Raw genomic sequence first — 21,002 nt, 5'->3', positions numbered from 1 at the left:
CAAAACAAAGGTTCAGCAATATAAAAGGCTGAAAAAACATAACAAAAATTTAGTGACATTAGGAAACATAATTCATGAATGAAAGCTGACAAGGCTTTTACACATAAACGCACGCATTTTCGAGTGACAGAAAAAACAGGTAAGCGTCGCCCTGCATTATCACATGAATGTTGAAACAATGGCAAACACGCAGCATGGTTAAAATAGGAGAGATGACGCCGAATATCGGCATGCTTATGATATTCAACTAAAATAGGTAGAAAACAATACCACCAAAACAGACTAACACTTACTGTAAACACCTTTAAGGTGGGGAGAAACTCAAAGTCCGGGGACATGCAGGGATCATTAAGGAATCGCAACACCGCCGCCATAGTGATAGTAGAGAGTTCAGAGTCCGTCATCAAGGTATAATCACAATTACTCCAGGTCCTCATCGATGATCAGGTTGTCCTCAGACATGTCCGTGAGTCTATCTCCCTCACAGACCTGCTGACCCGGAACTAAGTCCCCATTGGACAGAATAGCCGGCGAAAACGACGAATGCCTCCCCTTCTTGCTGATCTGAAACCCATCATCCGTGTCGGGGCCAGACCGCTTAGTGGTCGCCGAACCTTGTGGACCGCTCCCTCCGCTTGAGGGGCTCGCGGCAGGATCGCTCTCTCCAGGCGTCGCGGTAGGAAAAGGACCGCTCCCTCCGGGCGAGGGGCTCGCGGTGGGACCACTCCTTTTCGAATCCTTAGGGCCTATGGAAGTTTCACCCTCCGAATGGGACGTCGGCGGTGGAAGAGGAGCCGTAGACTGGATTACCTTTGCGTAGGTAGCCCGAGTCGTCGGCTGTAGTCTCTCTGGACACTGCGACCGCACGTGCCCTATCTGCTGGCAACGCAGACATATGGGAGGTCGACCTGGAACGACAATAAGGGCAGTCTTCCCGAACACTCTATTTCGATAACGTCCTGTTCACCCTCCCGTATAATCAGTGTCATAACCCTTGTGCCGGTTTCCAGGGAGACTTTTCCAATGGCCGTATTCTCTCGCTCGACGGACACCACCTTTCCGTAGAAACCATCGAAAAGGTCGGCTATGGCGTCATCCGACATCCATGAGGGCAGCCATTGCACACGGATAGTGAGCCTTCGCCGGTCACATGGCTCCGGATGAAGGGCAAAGTGTTCCCTCTCAACTACACCTGCTTTAACTATCTGATCCACATCATTCTGGGAGGCAACTGTGGCAAACCAGGAGTTAGGAGCTTCACAACGGAACACCGACTTCAGCTTTTCAGGAACGAGACCGCCATCAAGGAGTGCCTTTACAATTTCAAATCTGGTGACTGTTTCTTCGCGGACCGGTGACGTGAAACCTCACGGAGCTCCTCAACACATCTAAATCAATATGTGCGTCAGACATGGTGAAGAACCAGCTATGTGACTACCTGGGGGAACTTTTTTTTTTCCATAGAAGTTTATTTGGCTATATATAATAAAACACGATCAGGGAACAAACCCCCTGACCGACACGTAAAACAATAATATTAATTTAACCTTATATATGGTTAGTAAGTGTTTTACCTATGATATACATCGAAATAGTTCATTTATCTTAATATCATTTGTTCCTAAAAAGTGATACCAAAGACTACAAAAATATTTTTGTAACTACAAAATACAAAAAGTATGTTGAATAATAACTACCTAATTCTCAAGGAATCTAATTGTTATTACGTATAGACGTATACTATGATTAAAACAAAAATACAAAAGTATGCCGAAAAAAAAAACTATCTTATTGTCAAAGAATCTGACTTTCTGCAACGCGCAAACATTTAGTATATATATACCAAAGACTGTAAAAATGGTAATACGAAAACGTAATAGATACTATTACTACCACATTGGCGATATATATAATACATAATACAAATATCACCCGAATAGGATTTTAACACACAGACAAATAACAAAATACAAAGGGTTATACTTCAATAAGTACAGATAGCTCATCATCAATAACTTGACAGAAAATGTTGGAGGACAACCAGATGTCACCAAAGCAAACTGGGGACAGGCGTAAAAAATCAGCCTTGATGGGTAAAGAAAGTTTACTTAAAAAATGGCAGATTACAGAATTAGAAGTAAATATTTTCCTTTCAAACTTTTGAATACACTGTGCTTGCCAAATAGTATGGAGGGAATCTGCCATTAGACAAAGAACAAGGGATTCTACTTTTTGCTGTCAGCCAGTTGGCTTATGAAACAGCCACTGTGCCAAATCAGGAGAAACTGTGCCTTTTAAAATCTGGTCAATCCAAGAATTAACAAGAGAAATTAATGGTCCGACAGTAGGGCATTCATAACAAAGGTGAACAATGGTCTCAATACCGTTACAAAAAGTACACTTATTTGATTTATAAATTCCAAATTTCCTCATTCGATAATTAACAGGTATAGTCTCATGTACAATTCCATAAATTACATCACGAGCATGTGTGTCTAAAAATGCATTAAATACAAGGGTGAAAACATCTTTAAAGTTTACATTAGGAAAAACTGAAAGAATTTTGGGAGGCTTGACAAAACTTTTTAAACACAACTCATACAATGTTTTGGTAGGAAGTTTACCAAGAACTACAGTGGAATTATCATCTACCAAATTATGCAATATATTAACAAACGAACTATAGAAACTAGGGATCGAATCACTGTGAGGGATAGTATTCCGGGCCAAGTCCGTGTTAAACGTACGCAAAGCATAGCCACACCAATAAACACAAAAATGGACCCACTTGGTCGGATAATTTAGAATAACCTTTTGACCTTGTTGTAAATGTATAGTATGTAACTTGGACTTAATATCTACAATGCTTAATCCACCACTTCAGAAATTCTGACAGACCGTCGACCTTGCAATAGGCTCGAATTTACAGGACCACAAAAATTTGAAGATAGCTTTTTGGAATAATTTCAAATAATGCTCTGGCATTTCAACAACAGTACCTACATACCAAATTTTACTGCAAGCTAAGACTTTGACAACTAATGACTTTTGGGTTAAGGATAAATTTCGACATTTCCACACGTTCAAAGTCTCGCTAAATTTCTGGAATACGGGCTGCCAAATGTCGTCCGGCGTGACGTCATGGCCACACATAATTTCCAAAATTTTAATCTTTTTTACCCAACTGATGCCGAAAGGGTGATCCGAACGTTCTTTCCATTTACCAAGCCAAATGCCTTTTGACTTTAATTTATTCAGTTTAGCACCGGACGCTCTGCCGTATAAATCACACCAATAAAATAAGTTTTTGATAGATAACTGAGAACAACAAATACCAGTACTGTCGTCAGCATAAAGGGAAATTTTAGCAGGTTCTCTACTACCTGGTACATTAACGCCAATAATATCAGAGTCTACACGTACCTTTCTGGTGAATGGCTCCAATACAAGTACATACAAAAGGGGAGATAAGCTGCAGCCCTGTCTAACTCCTCAAACGATGGAGGATGGGTCGGATATAAACCCATTAACAATGACGGATGACGAAATGTGTGTGTACAAAATGGTGACCCAACGTATCAAATCAGGGCCAAAATTGTAAGCTTTTAAACAATAAACAAAAAAGCGTAATTGACGCGGTCAAAGGCTTTTTCCTGGTCAAGAGATATAAAAGTACATTCCAAATCTTTCTGATTAACAAAATCAATAATGTTTCTCAGTAAATGGCAATTATCGAAAATTGTTCTACCTCTGACAGCACAAGTCTGATCAGGGTAAACTAAATTTGGAAGAACTGCACTAATGCGATTTTTAATAATTTTGGAGAGATTTTTGTAGTCAACGTTTAATAAGGAAATTGGGCGCCAACACTTCATAGAACTGGAGTTACTCTCCTCTTTGCACAATAAGGTAATATATGACAATTTCTGACTATCTGAGAGCTCTCCAGCCTGAAAAATGTCAGTATAGACAGTACGCAAATGGTCCGAAAGAAGATTTAAAAATGTCAAGTAGAACTCTTTAGTCAAACCGTCACATCCAGGCGATTTATTACTTTGCATGCCCTTTAGGGCTTTCCGAATTTCGTCCTTGGTAATTTCACCCTCACAGAGCGACTGCTCTAAAATTCCCAGTTTTGGTAAGTCATCCAAAAACGTGCCGGCCAATTTTATATCAATTTCTTCGTCTGTAAATAAGTGTTTTAAAATGTTCGAAAAGCGTCCAAAATCTCAGGAGTAGTTGATACAGAGGAATTTTCATTAACATCAATTTTTTTAATCATTTTTTTCTTGGCACGGTCACTTTCCCGTTTAAAAAAAATACCTGGATGGTTTCTCCGAATGGTCCAAAATAGTTGCCCTAGATCTGATCTTGGCCCCATTAAAAGATTCCGAATGAAAACTATCTATCTGTTTTTTTATGCCATTTACTCGGTCCAAATATTGACCAGGATATTTTTTTTCTAAAGATGCCAAATTGTGATATTCAGTTTCCAAATCCCTAATAACTTTTCGCCTAACAGCAGCCTTTCTTTTAGAATAATTTATACAAAAAACTTTTATTATTTGTTTACAATGATCCCAAAGATCAAGACAGATTTCGTCATCCTTGGTCAGATCTTCCCAAAATTCTTTAAAAGATTGTAAAAAGGCTCGATCTTGTAACAAACTATTGTTAAATTTCCAGTAAGACTTACCGTAACTATTATCATTAGAAATTAGTAATGAACATACAACCTATTCGTGGTTGGAAAAACCTGACGGAAGAATTTTACAGTCAACAATATTTGCAAGAAAATTATTTGAAAGATAAAAACGGTCTAACCTACAACTCACCGCTGTACCAAACCAGGTGGTCTTAATTACTTTTGGATATAAAAGCCGAAATGGATCAAAAAATTTAAAATCTTTTAATAAATTACGCAAAATCTCTGAGCCAACTAAACTACGTTCAGGATTACCACCTATTTTATCTAACTGTGAATTTTGAATGCAATTGAAATCTCCTGCGAGGATAATTTGACGGCTAGAAACCAAAAAAGGAGCCAAATCATGAAAAAAAGACTCTCTCGCTATCTTTATTGGGAGCGTAAATATCTATTATCCGAAAATTGCTACTATGATAGTCAAAATCAATATACATTAAACGGCCAAGAACATCAAAATAAAATTTCTTTACATCTATATCAATGAAAAAAAAGTACAGCGGTGCCGCAGCTGTTTTCCCGACCAAAATTCCAAAAGCATTTACAATGAAAATAGTCTTCTAATTTTTTACCAAATTTTAAACTACGTACATGGGTTTCTTGTAAAAGTACAATATGAATATCATTACTGCGTATAAAATCTCGTAACTGATGTTTCCTACTGTCGGAAAGACCATTACAATTTAAAGAAAGTAGATTTAACTTATTCATTCTAATATGTTAAAACCGTAAGTACAGGTATAAAGCTAACAAAGAGTAAGTTGACAAATATAACTAAGCGTATCTACCCGCGCACACACAGCCCGGCCCCATCGGACCGTGACACGTGTGTACACGGGAATACACAGACACGAACGACAATAACCAGAAAATAAAACCTAAAAATAATATAGATAACAGACTACAGACGACACTCGATAAGGAAAAAAGGTAAATGGACAGGTGAATATACACCTGACGATACTGGTCAGACAGACGACCCGTACCCACCGAGGTGGTAATCCTGCCCCGGGGGTACGGCATAGTGGAAGATAAAATAAAAACACAGAACACGCAAATATACATGGATACTAACATACAAAATAATAGATTAACAAACATATCAATATAGTATTTTATAATACTGCAATTACAATACCAATACATAACCATGATGTACAAATAAAAAAAAAAACATCCTGTACATACAATCTGTGATCAAAGCATGATCGTCGCCAAAACAAGTAATGTAATACATTATTATCTCTGTGAAATGGAATGTAATTGATTAAACAATATAAATATGTACTAAATACGTAAATAAATGCAAAGTAACGGAATGAGCGCAACTGTATAATGATACAAATAGGAAGCAATGCTACCGACAAAGTAAATAGGTAAATTAGGCATCTAGAAGGTTCGCCGTAAAGCTAACAAATATTCCTAACAATATATATATAGAGAGGAAACTAATAAGAAAGAAGGAAAGGAAAGCTGACAGTGCTTACACGGCGGGAAAACCGTCCGTGCAGCTTGAGTTAGGAAGACAAAGGTTGACCCAGACACAATATCACCCAACCGGGCGATACTGTGTGGGCCGGGGATGAACAAGTAAAGGCATGAGAAAAGTACGGAAGCCGACAGCGTTACTAAAACTCACATAAGGTACATATGGTATAATATAAAAATAATAAAATAAGAAAGCCGTATACAATAACACTGACCAACCTAAAAACGGCCATAATTATTACACATATGATATTATATTATATAGACACACTATCAAACAAAAAATACTTGGTATATAGACAAAACACCATAAAGGTGGGGGGTATGAAGGGAAAGTCCGGGGACGCGCAGGGGGGGGGGGTCAAACATGATATCACGAGCCGCCATCATAGTCCAGGGACAGATATATAGTGTTCATAGACGTACATGCCTTCACGTCCCGTCAGGGGTAGCTCCGGTCAGTTGGTCGACAATATCGTCATACATGTCACCGGGGGGTTGTTCGGAAACAACCTCCATATGAGCATGTTGTCCGGCCTGAATAAGGCTGGGATCAAAGCTTGCCTCAACAGTCACTACACTATTATCGGCTCTCTGTTGTTTTCTGCCGGCAACCAATGTCCAATCGTTCTTGTCATTGTCATCCTCGTGCCCGCGTTTCACTGGTTCAGAACGGGAGTCACCGTCATTGCAAGACGAAAGGAGATCCGATTCGCCCACGCCGCTATCCCCGTAGCGGGGGATTGTGTACTCTCCTGTGAGGTAGTATCGTGGTCCGTGGTAGAATTCTGGGATTCTGCTACAACATCGGTACGTTTGACGGGTCGCGGTGGTTCCTGCTGTGGTGGATCACGCTGTGGCATCGGCACATTGACAGTGGGCCTGTTGACTGCACTCGCGTACGAAGCTGCCCGAAATCTCACACAGTCTGCGCGAACATGCCCGACGTTGCCGCACTTCAGACACATCGGCGGACGTCCCGACAACGGGATAAGAGCTGCTTTACCATATAACACAAACAGATATGGCAACCGGTCCTGATCCCCTTCGCGCACCGTAAGTTCCATCTTGCGAATACCAGTCTGAACTCGTGCACCTTCAACATCAATAGTCTCACGCCCGCAGCTTTCAACTTTACCGAATGTTCCAAAAACGTCTATCACGGATTCGTTCAAAAACCATACAGGGAGCCAATGAACTCGGAGCGATATGCGCCGGCGGTCACACCGTTCAGGAGTCATCGAAAAATACATCGATCTGTAGATGTCCTTCTCCAGAACCTTGTCTACGAGCTCAGTGTCTCTCAAGGTCACATACCAGATATCGTTTTGTTCCATCTTGAACACGGCTATCAGTTCCTCGGGTAAAATTCCTGAACCCAACATCTCTTTTATCACATCACCTCGGCTAACTGTGTGACGTCGGCTGCCACCCATGGTCATCCGAACCGTGCGCTCCAGAACTTCGTAAGAAATAGCAAGACTACCCATCGTGGATAGAAAAAGAATTCCAAATACTCGGAAAAAATACTACCCAGGCTACGCCCGGGGAACACCGCCCTTCTGACCACGGTATCCCCTGTACCAGGTAAGCATGAGTTGTTTCGTTACTGATACAGTATAAGAACTTCATCTAAGCTGACGAAGTCGGGGTTACGCAAAATTATCATACTTTTGTGAATAACAGTTTACTATTTACAATGTTTCATCTCGCATTTCATCAATAATACATCCGTTATTTTTCCAACAAATTTGCAGATAATGTCGAATTAAAACAAGAACCATAACCTAATCCAAGATGATGCCATTTGTGTTCATCATCATATTAATTAATCTTGACAGGGGAGATCAATCAGTGTCATGCATTGTGCACTTGAGACATTTCATATCTCTGCACATCGGCCCACACATACTGAAATATGTTAAAACTATACATGTCCACGGAGCCACGATCCTGCAGATTTCTTCTGTTATTAAGCGAATAATACAACACCATTCACGAGTTTTATACGATGCAAAGATTACATCAATTGTATCGATTGATTCTGTTTAGATGCCCTTTTCTCTCCTACCATTACTGCTATGCTTGCTTGTTTGATCTTTCATACTGAAATATTCCACTGAATGCTTTGTAATCCTTGAGTCTACCTGGTCGGGCCGTTCATTCAGATATATTTCATGAAAATCTGTATACTCCCTGTGTCCTCTTATTTGGCGATGAAGGCGTTGCCATCCTATGATTCTTAGAACAATTGCGATCTTCTGAGGAAGTTGTCTGAGCTGCACTTGAGATGAGTTGTTCGAAATATTTCACATTTCATTTGCATTACCACAATCCACCTCTGAAAACCTGTTTGAACATTTCTTATTTGTAGCAAGTGATCCTGATGACAATTGAAATGCACTGTAATATACAATTATGATTTGCAATGCAAGGTGGTCTGCAGTTAGAAAACACTAGTTATTTGGCCGTCAGACCCCCACACTAAAAAATAGCGTACCCGAGTAATCTGCATTTGGGATTATCGCAGGGTTCAGCCCGACCGGAGTGCAATGGAAGGGCCTCGACCTGGGGGAACCGCCTTGCTGATCACGGTATCCCCTGTACCAGGTAAGTATGAGTTGTTTCGTTACTGATACAGTATAAGAACTTCATCTAAGCTGACGAAGTCGGGGTTACGCAAAATTATCATACTTTTGTGAATAACAGTTTACTAATTACAATGTTTCATCTCGCATTTCATCAATGATACATCCGTTATGTTGCCAACAAATTAAAGCAAGAACCATAACCTAATCCAAGATGATGCCATTTGTGTTCATCAACATCATCATCAAGGATCGGTGACGTGAAACCTCACGGAATTTCTCAAGACATCAAGATCAATGTTTGCGTCAGCCATGGTGAGGAACCAGCTATGTGACCACCTGGGGGAACGTTTTTTTTTTTTTTTTTGTTTCGTAAAATTTTATTCAGAATTTACAGGTTAAAAACGTCATAGGACAGGCCCTAATGACGTCAGCAACGAATGGACAACCGATTTGATTTAATTACTCTAAACTAAAACAAGATTGTAAACCCGTAACAATAGCTATATGAAGACACAAAATAGAAAGGAATACGATATTCATACAATTGAAACCTGGTAACGATGATCAATTATTAAAGGGCTAGATTAATACAAAGAATGAGGTAAAGCATTAAAGTTACATGGCTAAAGGAAGATTTATTACTAACTCCTCGTATTGAATAGTACAAAAAAATATCCATAGTAAACCAATAAATAGGGAAAGTAGTTTTGGGGAGTCGAGTGAAATCGGACTTAATACGAAGGATGATATTACTGAGAAAGTGGCAGACGAGAGAATCAGATGTGGGAGCCTTTTTATTATATTTTTTAATGCAACGGATATGCCAAATGGAGGATAACGATTCTGCCACTAGGAGGAGAACAAGGGACTTTAGTTTTAGAGTGAGAGTAACCGGGGAGTGGAAAAGCCAAAGAGCCGAATCAATGGGGACCTTATTCTCCGAGATCTGATGTACCCAGTAATTAACTAATGATACTAGAGGCTGGATAAATGAACATCTATAAAAATAGGTGAGAAAAGGTCTCAAATTCATCACAAAAGGTACAGCGCCCTGAATCCTCAACACCAAATTTATACATACGGAAGTTAACAGGTAAAATTTCATGGACAATCTTAAAAACAACATCCCGGGATCGGGTATCCAAAAATTTGTTGGAAACATTGAGGAAGACTTGGCAGAAATCTATAGTGGGATAGACCCTTACAATACGTGGTGTCTTAATGACACTAGATAACAATGTAACATACAACTCTTTGGTTGTAGATAACTCAAAATTGGACTTCGGAAAGTCCTTCCTGTACGTCTGAAAAACCTTACGAATTTTCGAATAAAAAACAGGACACAAATCACTGTGAAGAGAGTTATTAGCAAACCGTGTGAAATATTCACGGAAATCTAGAGAGAGCCAGTACAAAGTAAAAAACCGCTACTTGTCCTCTGTATCTTTGAAAACATAATTCTGACAATGCTCCAAGTAAAAGGCTTGAAGTTTAGTTTTAATATCAACAATACCAAGTCCACCACTAGTGGGAGGCCCATAAGCTGCGGTGCGCGCAAGTGGCTCCGATTTCGAGTTCCATAAAAACCTGAACAATGTTCTCTGGAAAAGGTCCAATTAATGCCATGGCATTAGGAGAATAGTACCAACATAATATAATTTGCTACAGGCAAGGACATTTATGATAATAGATTTTTGAGTTAGAGATAAATTTCGCATTTTCCACATATCTAAGGTCCTTGAAAATTTCCGAAAGACCGGCTTAGAGGAACCCGGTAATTTAACACCAATTATTTAAGGATCATCGCGGACCTTTTTAGCAAAGGGTTCCAAAACCAAAACATATAGAAGGGGAGATAAACTACAGCCTTGCCTTACACCACGAGTGATGGGGAAAGGGTCAGATATAACAGAAGACATAACATTCTTATATAAGATACTGACCCACTTAAAAAAATCAGGGCCAAAATTATAAGCTTTAAGCACTTTAAATAAAAAAATTATAATTTACTCTGTCAAAAGTTTTTTCTTGATTAAGCGATACAAAGGCACATTTCAAGTTTTTCTGGTCAACATAATCAACAACATTACGCAATAAGTGACAATTTTCAAATATAGATCACTCCTTAATAGCACACGTTTGATCAGTATGGACAATATTACAAATTACCTTACTTAACCTATTAGTAATAACTTTAGACAGAATCTTGTAATCGATATTCAAAAGTGATATCGGCCGCCAGTTCTTCATTTTAGATGAATTACTAGGGTCCTTACAGAGTAAAGAAATATATGACATTTTCTGAGTATAACACCTCTTTCAAATATTGCATTAAACAACGAGACCAGTTGATCTAATATATTAAAAAATGTAAAATAGAATTCTCTCGTAAGACCATCACTACCAAGAGCTTTATTATTTTTCATGTGTTTTATAGCAAACAACACTTCGTCTTTTCTAATTGGTCCTTCACACAAAATACTGTCTAATTCACTTAATTTTGGAAGATCTTCACAAAAAGAGTTAGTTAAATCAGAATCAGTATCCTCCTTAGAAAAAAGTTTAGAATAAAAATCCCTAAAGGCAGCTAAAATACTACGGTTATCCGAAATTGAGGAAAACTCATTTAAATCAATTTTCTCCATAAATCTTTTCTTACTTCTATCATTCTCCATTTTTAAAAAAAAAAATATCTGGAAGGTTTTTCTGAAAAATCTAAAAACATTGCTCTTGATCTTATCATAGATCCTCGATAACTATCAAGATGGAAGTGATTTATTTCATTTTCAACAGAGTTAATCTGATCCATAAAATCGCCCGGTGATTGTTTCGCTAAGACATGTAATTCATTAAACCTGTAGGGATTTTAATACACTGCGCCTGACCTTGGTCTTCTTTATGCAATATTCAATAATGAAAAATTTAACAACAGATTTGAAGTCATCCCAATTATCTAATAATACAGGAGTATCTTTAACTAAATCAAGCCAAAAATCCTTAAACGATATTTGAAAAGCCCTGTCTTGCAATACACTATTATTCAATTTCCAATAAGAAGGACCAAACCTAGTTTCTGAAAATAATTCAATTTTTAAAAATATAAAATCATGATCGGAGGAACCGGACGGAAAAACCTCATTCTTCAATAAATGTTGCTTTAAACATTACGAAATATAAAAACGATCTAATCGACATGAAACACCATTTCCATGCCACGTGGTTGAAACTACATTTGGGAACATTGACCGAAAAGTTTCAAATCATTTAAAGTCACTACAAGTATTCTGCAAAGACTTAATACAAACTAATCCCCGCTTTGGATTACCACCTATTTTGTCAAGAGAACTATTTTCAATACAATTAAAGTCGCCCGCAAAAATAACCGGCCTTCTACAGGAAAAAAATACATAAAGATCGCTTCTCGGCCTTTTGGCTAAGATCAAAGTGCACCTGATACATTTGACTTTGCTGCTAACCTGGTGCAGGGGCTACCGACAGTATGGATGCCGCCAACGCCAGTATGACGCACATTGATTTTGAAGTTTTGCAACGCTCCGTGAGAATGGTTGTTTCCGGATCCAGGATTTGAAGTTGTGAAATCACTCCTGTCTTCAGGTTTTGCTGGCGAAAACATCGTTTCAGTTTTCAGGTGCGAGGCACCGAATACTTGGTTCGTCACGGTTACGTCCCGGGAAGTGGTTGACAACATTGTAGAAAATGGTCAAATGAAAGAGACGTATTTCACACTATCTCCAGAACGGTGTGACCAACGCCGCCTCTCAATTCGAGTACAATGGCTGCCAACCTGGATAGAAGACGAAGCTATTGCCGAGTATTTTAATGAATTGTACGGGAAGGTCATACGTATAGGTAGAGAGACAACTACCATAGGAGGTGTCACTCTAGAGACAGGTACCAGAGAAATCATACTGATGATTAGGGAGGGAGATCAAGACAGGATCCCGTATAGAGCTCGACTCTTTGGCAAAGTGGCGCTGATTATGGTTCCTGGAAGACCACCTATTTGTTTAAGGTGCCATGTTAGGTCACAGTGCCCTGGAAGACCAGAGCCAACGACTAGGGCTACATACGCTAACAAAGCGCAGGCTACAAGCCAGTCCGCGGTTGAAATCCCCCCAACAGGAACTGTGGCACAGCAGGAGGAGTCGGAACCGGCTATCAGCAAGGACGATACTGCGAGCCCCTCGTCCGGAGGGAGTAGTACAGACACGTTTTCTGCAAAACGCCCGGGGCCCATCATTGACGAGGACGGCTTTCAGAGGGTAACGAAGAAAGGAAAGCATTCGGCCTCATCTCCGGCTATTCTCTCTAATGGGGACTTAGTTCCTGGACAGAGGTGTTCAGAAGATCGGAGCGATTCAGATATGTCCGAAGACGATCATCTCGTTATTGACGAGGGTACTCTTTAGGTATGTGTGTAGTTTTCTTTGTCAACAGACTTGGACTGATTTATATCGGACAATGGCGGCAGTGTTGCGATGGATACTTGACCTTGGCGTGTCCCTGGACTTTAGCGATCATCTCACCCACAAGGTGTTTACTGTAAGTGAAATTATAGTTTCGTTTCATTATACAATGTATGTTTTCATTCATTGTCATTGTTGTGTTGTTATCTATAATCCTCTATTTGTTCAGTATAAGTTTTGTTTAGCTTCGTTCAATAAGCCACTTTCACCTGTTACCTCACTATATAAAATATTCTGTATACGTTTTACCTTAGTACTATGCACGCATTGTCAACTTTTTGTCGACTTTTATTCCTATCTATATTATATAATCAATAGTACACAACAACACGGGTTTTTACCTATGAAAGCCTTGTCAGCTTTCTCTCTTGCGTCGTTTTTTTTTTTTTGCCATCAGAAAATTGTTACGAATTGTCAGCTTTACGTATTATTACAGCTTCTTTATTTTGTGGCTTCTTACATTCTTACCACTGCTGCCTTATGTCTTCTATACTGAGTTCAATTACTTTCGAATCCTACCCTTTCTGTCACCTAATATTTGTATTTGTTCTTCATATGTATTATTATCATTACTATGTTGTTGCGTTTAAGGGCTATTGCTTGGGCCAATTCGGCCATATTTGGTTGGGAGATGAAAGACTAAAAAACACACGATATCAAACTTTAAACCAACTCTCTGACAATATTTTACATAATATACTTAAAAACCAATGTGTGACAATTTGAAAATGAAAAATAAATGTTTTGGGAAACAAATTATCAGGAGATAATTGCGTTTACTTTAGAACGCACGTACAGCAATATTTTCGGTGTTATTATTTTTTAGTAATGATTTTGTGTTCCTTTAGGCTATAGCAGTGAGCAATTACCGATAGTATATTTAGTTTCAGTATTCGTTATACACTACGACGTCCTTTTTTTCGACACGAATTTGGTAGACGGTTAAATGCACGTTTTTGTAGGGTGGCTGTAAATTCCAGGCTCTCGTTGAAATACATGACAGTTACATGGCCAAAAACAGACCTGTAAACAATGTAAACTCAATATAATATTACACGAATGTAAATATTTTAAGATCGCACATACAGTGATAAACAAACCTCACTTTAACTTCTAACACATGCTTACGTTGATCACCTTTACCGCCATTACTGTCGCATAACACATACAAAATATTGCTACGCTTCCAGAAACTAGCATGACACGTCGTGCAAAATATCATTTCGAAACGCAAAAAACATTTTATTGGTTTTAGAAATACATACTCAAAACTTGATAGCATTTATTAAAGCTAAGTGTGGTTGTTGTCTGCGTTGAAATAAAATAACATATCGGAATATTTGGAATAGCATAAGCGTCAGAACCAATTTACAACTTCCGGTATGGACAGCAAAGATGTCAACACTGTACTGGGGACGCACAAAATTCGTTATTTCAGAAAATCGACTGGATACAGCAACCGTATCTTTTGTTTATGTTATACAAATCCCGTTTTGATGTCAGCGGTATTACAGATGATCAGATCAAGAGCACTGTGAACGAATAATTTGCCGGTATTCAGGTAAGTTGTCAACTGTCGGCAGGTGCGATTTGGCCCTGATGCAAGTACGGAAGCACAGAGGTAACTAAGGTATAGTATAAAACAAGCTGTTTGAGCTACGTGGCATTTATTACTCAGCTCTCTGGTGAAGAAAAGCACGTGCATTACTATTTGCTGTTAGTTTGGGCACCTGTTGTGATAACTTGTGATTAATTTAAGCTGGGTTACAGACAATACACCATAAATGTGGTTGCAATTGGAGACTTACAAAGCATAACATGGGACAAAGTAGTAAAAGACGCCGGAGAAGAAGAAAGTTCAATGGACCTAGAGGTAGACATAGTTTGTCTAGGAAGCGTCAGTACAAAAAACAGGCCGATAAAATTCAGACCACATTAAAACAACGCCTCCTGAATATTAAAGGTAAGCCTAAGCCATATCAGCTTCGCCGAATTATTCACATTGGTACTGATGGTCGTCGTTGTGTGAAGATATCAGTGAAAAGACTTCCACAACATGAATTAAGATGCTTGACGACATCCTCACCGCTGCATATATCTTGTCACACAACAACATTGCCCCCTGTGGAAGGTTACAGATTAATGAATTTGTCCAACTTCTCACAACATCTTAATACTACAACGGAACATGCTATATCATGTACTGCGGCAATTTCTGCTATTAAGAAAGGACAGCAAGCATTTCAGTTGGTGTCAGAGGTAAGGCAGGCAGGTCTCATTAGTACATTGGTTGCATTATGTTGTTGTGGTAAGAAATTTTACTTTGACACCAGTAGCAGAGATACGAGTGAAAGCATACCACATTTTGATGTAAACTTCAGAGCAGTGTGGGGAACAATGTCAACTGGGAGTGGCCTTTCGAAAATGACAGAATTTTTAGGAACAATTGGTGTTCCTGGGATTCCACATGGGCGTTACACTAACATTGAAAGGACAATTGGAAAACTGTGGGCTTCTTCATTACAGGAAGATATGATTGCTACTGGCTTGGAGGAACGTAAGTTGGCCATAGAAAGAGGCGATTTTCATCAAGGTGTGCCTGCAATCACTGTAGTATGTGATGGTGGTTGGTCCAAGAGGAGCCATCGCCACACATATGATGCTCTGGGTGGTGTTGCTGTCATTTTCGGGGCAGCGACTGGTAAGTTGCTGCATATTGGAGTCCGGAACCGGCATTGCCATACCTGTACCATTAGTGAGACCAACAACAAAGATCCTGTGCCTCATGAATGTTTTAAAAACTGGGAAGAAAGTAGTCAAGCAATGGAAGCGGATGTTATTTGTGAAGGGTTTTTGGAAGCGGAAAGCAAGCATGGTGTCCGCTACATGCGAATGATTGCAGATGGTGACAGTTCTGTTTTCACCCGAATCCAACAAGCTATTCCAGTCTGGGGAAAAGATGTGGAAAAGTTGGAGTGTGCCAACCACTCCTGTAAATGCCTTAGATCTAGCTTGGAGAAGTTGGTATCAGAGAAACCTCACTACAAAGGCAAAGGCAAACTTACGAAACAGATACGTATCCGTCTGGCAACAGCAGTAAGATGCGCTATTCGAATGAGATCTGCCGAAACAAATAAATCGGATGCTACCAAACAGCTTGCAAAGGACATAAGGAATGCCGTTTATCATGTTTTTGGTGACCACAGACAGTGTAGCGATTTTTGCCGAGCCTCACAAGTTGCAGCAACACCAGACTGTGTAAATGATGATGTTGAAGAACAGCCAGATGAATTTTTGAAGGACCAAGAAACATATTGGAAAGACGGTACATCCGAGAAGGATATGGAAGAGTCTAGGGGAGATGTTTCTTATGAAACATCTCTAGACACAGACAGACACAGACAGAAAGACACACAGACACACAGAGTGATTACTATAGGGCATCTGCCTCAGCAGCGGAGCCCCAACAAGTTTGCAAGGGGCATTTATATTTTATTTTAAAATTACAGATCTCGACAAACCTCTACCAGGTTGTAGTTCAGACAACCTTGCTCCATCAACAAGACAGAGAAGTCAACGGAGACGACTTGTCAAATTTGTAGGCCGCAAAATTAAGCATGAGTGGTGTGTAGATGAGGAATCGGGAAAGACAGAATGGTACACTGGGATGGTTCTTGATTGTGTAAAGGTATTGTCACTCAGCTTACATCACATTTCTACTTATTAATATATGGTGTAAAAAAGTTAGCCAAACTGTAAACATCAGTGCACAATTTTATATTTGGATCAACCTCTTGATAAATAGTGGGTTATTTATACCTTCTATTAATTCTACCTTTTTGGAGAAGTGCCTACATATCCAATTGGTTTATTCTAAAATGTGAATAGTATATAAAATAAGTTCCTTAAACTTTTCCAATAATCTTAATGGGGTCAGAGGACATGGAAAAGTCACAGTGACCTACTTTTGGTATATTGCACTGAAATATACAATAATTTTCCAACAGTTGTAACAATGCTCCCCTCCTAGGTGCAAGTCCTGCTGGAAATATTTGCCAGAAGGTGAATTTTTCAGCTTAGTGTGTGAAAGTTGCCAATTGCTTGCCATGGATCCATGGTTTACTCTAGGTACTTATTTTTTCCACTACCTGGTAACAGTACCACATGCTAATCTAACTGATATATTATTGACACTGACACCAAATGTAGAAATAAACTACAAACATTTACTATATTTGGTAACTTGACATTCTCACATAAATTTTTCGGGATATTTTCATATACATGTAACTTTCACAGGGAAAAGATGGTGAAGAGAAAGCTAGTTATGAAATTAAATATGAAGGAGAGACAGACACCTTTGTTGTGGAGATTTTAAGCCAAGATTTTGCCAGTGGTTGTGTGAAATTTATTGATTTGTGAGGTAGGTAACTCCAAATTCAAGGGGAATAACTCTTAACCCCAAAAATTCAACATTATTTTTTTGATTTCATAATAATCTTATATAAAAAAATAAAACAAGGGAAACAATATGTTTCATTCATTTGATAAAAAGATTAGCTATAATTTTCCATAAATTCAATTGGTTTGTTTCAACAATTACAAGAATTTATGTCCTGCATTGGCCCTCCATACATTTCTTTGCTTGTTGACAGGTACTACTTTCAGGAAAAAAACATGGAGATATAAGTGCCATTTTGGATTGGATACTGCTTCACTTTACTGGACTCTAATGTGAAATATGGAGAGAATTGGGACTTTTGCAAAGTAATTGTACATTCTTGGATGGTTAAACAAATTATTGACACTATATTTTGGAATGTTTGTGATTTGAGGAAGGCTGTGCGTGCGTTCTACTGTGGACATAGGAAAAGTAAGTTATTAAGTTATTAATAATTTTAAAAGTCAGAATTTGTTGTATATAGGTTTTACAACTCACCTTTTAACCTCTTTGTATGTGTTTTACTCTTGTATTTTGTGGTAATTCTGTGTTTTCATGAATTTCTGCATAGCCTTCAAATATGGCGGATTGTCCCAAGCAATAGTCCTTAATGTACTTGCCGATCGGCGGTTTGACGGATTGTGTTGAATGATGAAAGTTATTATCTTTCTGATTGTACTCATCCTACCCGGATTGAGTAGATCTTCTCTGGGCTTACCTCTTTATGACAAATCTTTCCAAGAGATTAAGACATTCCTGTTCGAAATGTGTAGTGTCACTGCATATACATTGAATACGTAAAGCCTGTGAGTATGGGATACTGTTTCTCGCATGTTTCGGGTGGCAACTCCGATGGTGTATGTAAACATGGTTCGTACAGAAATTCTAGAAAAACTTCAAGGAACATTTTACAGTTTTCAAGACTCATTCCTCATAGTATGTTTAGGTTTCGAGGACTGTTGATGGGAAATCTTTGAAATGTGTCATAAACAATATTAATGCACAGACTGATTTTAAAGAACGGATAAATGAATTAGCCCTATTTATTTTTAATTTTTAATTTTCTAAGCTATTTTTACTACAGGTTCAAAGCTTTTTCATCATATTTACTTGCTATCTAACAGTCTTTCAGTTCAGCTAACTTGTCAATTTGTTGTGAGTTTTATATTAGTGTCTTTTTCTTTGGCAGACTTCCGCAATGAATTGGATTGTGCTAGTAAAACAATTTTCCCTCTTTTTCTTCTTTAAATGCAAACTCACTATATATAAATTACTAAATCCGTATATGTCAATCTATCTGGCTACAAGTAAGACGGAAATATGTATTTCTAGATTGATAACAACATCTGTACACGTATGAATTGTGTCATCAAGGGAGGTAAAAGAAAAAACAATAATATAAATAAAAATCAAGGGAGGTTATCAGTGAGAAAAAAAAACTATTTTTGTTGCATTTATAAGCAAATAAATCCGATAGAGTGAACAATGGGTAAAAATAAAGTTTTGTACAACATAAATTATCATCATGTTTCAAAAGAAGTAAACATTGACATGTACCCATCTAAAAATCAACAAAAACTTTTATACATAAAATCAGAAACACGTGTATCTTCAATCTGTCATACACGTACTAATAGTGTCATGAGTGAACATCAGTGTTGCTAAGTTGCCACATGGTAAACATTTATAGGCATGAAATGGATTTTATAAGCATAATAATAAAATCAATGTAAGATTGAAATACAAATAAAAGACTCACGAGCCGTTTGGGGGTCCATGGGGATCTGCCAGAAACCTGAACCAAGTTCAAGGCTAGAAAAGAATTGAGCTTTGACCTCCCCCAATAGAGTCGCAGACATCTTCAAGATGAGGAAGAGGAAAGCTGAATTGTTTAGTGACTGCGTGAAGTTTTCTGTAGTCAACGGCAAAGCGTAACTTCATCATTACCGCGGGTAATTGCCACATAGATGTTGACTCGGATAAAATAACATTCTCGAGCATCTCCTGAATTTGATGTTCAGTTTCGGCCTTTACCTCTAGGGATTGACGGTAAAATCTTTGCCGAATAGGAGTTGCGTCCCCTGTTTCGATAGTATAAGACTCATGTTTAGTTTTACCACGTTCCGACAAATTAGTAGGAAAGACAGATCTGTTCTCATTAAGAAAAGTGATAAGAATAGTTTTTCTGTTCTTCAGATAGATCAGAGTCAATCATATGTGTCTGAGGTAGGAGATGAAGATGGCTCTTTCCTACAACCAGATGATGATGATTCTTGAGGTATTTCCTTGGTATTGTCAATATTGGATGCTGATGCTACAGCCTTGTTCCTTAAAACGACAATGTCTTTGTCAGTAGGATTCATTACTTGAAACACAGTTTTCTTTCCAGATTGTACAACGTTTGTGTCAACAGAGAAAACTGCATCAGAGGAAGGTTCCTTAATATGCAATATTTTTGATGATATGTTCAAAACAGCACTGTGATCTTCAAGAAAATCCATACCTAGAATGAGGTGTTGGTGAAAATTTTCAAAAACATGGAAATTTTGTGAAATTAACATACCTCCAAAAGAAACTGGTAAGGATACAGAACCTAAACTGCAGTGATTTTTACCGCCAGCTACTAATACACTAATGGCAGAACATTTTTGTAACGTTGACATATCAAAGTTAATTCTATCTAACAATGGTAAGGCTACACAGGATATAGATGCTCCTTTGTCGACCAGAGCTTTAACAGGAATGCCATACAATTCAACATTTACTGTGCAAGTACCTTGAACATGACATATGCCAATGAGATTACATCAGCAATACAATTATTTTTGCCGTCAATATGCTTGGCATAAATAACAAAGATGTGCGTAGCGGAGTGAAAAGTTAATCGGCGCATGAGTTTCATGATACGAGGCACTTTTGATCTACCTTTATGGATAACTTCCACAGTAGCCATATTGTCAAAATGAAATAAAATCTTCTTACATGACCACAAATGACCCCATTGAACGCATGCCATAACAATAGGGTACAACTCGAACAAGACCATGGACTGCTTTTCCGCGTCAAGTTCCTCAGGGATTCTAAAGATGTAACTGGACACTCTGTTTTGTGCATGGCAATGGGAATCTTAAGGCAGTGAAAAATATCCAGAAATGTAGTCATAATTTCTCTAGCATTTGAGCCAGGAAGCTCCACCACATCATCAAGCAAATGTAAACGTTGGCAATTTGATACTTAAAGTGAGTAACCCAGGAAATGGCTGTAAACAGTGTCCAAAATTTTTGGGCTTT

At 38.5% G+C, this 21,002-nt stretch overlaps 3 pseudogenes; 1 reads left to right on the top strand and 2 right to left on the bottom strand.

The window, feature by feature from the left end:
• Positions 1-420: 420 nt before the first annotated feature.
• Positions 421-1,413, bottom strand: LOC132549466 (uncharacterized; annotated as a pseudogene).
• A 7,243-nt stretch (positions 1,414-8,656) lies between these two features.
• On the bottom strand, positions 8,657-8,811 carry LOC132549498 (U1 spliceosomal RNA; annotated as a pseudogene).
• Positions 8,812-12,259: 3,448 nt separating this feature from the next.
• On the top strand, positions 12,260-13,214 carry LOC132549465 (uncharacterized; annotated as a pseudogene).
• The last annotated feature ends 7,788 nt before the right edge of the window (positions 13,215-21,002 follow it).

This window comes from Ylistrum balloti, unplaced genomic scaffold, assembly GCF_031769215.1.
Source record: "Ylistrum balloti isolate Yb309-2 unplaced genomic scaffold, AGI_CSIRO_Ybal_v1 Utg370058, whole genome shotgun sequence".
In the NCBI taxonomy this organism is placed as follows: Eukaryota; Metazoa; Mollusca; class Bivalvia; order Pectinida; family Pectinidae; genus Ylistrum; species Ylistrum balloti.
This window is presented reverse-complemented; position numbering and strand designations above follow the sequence as displayed.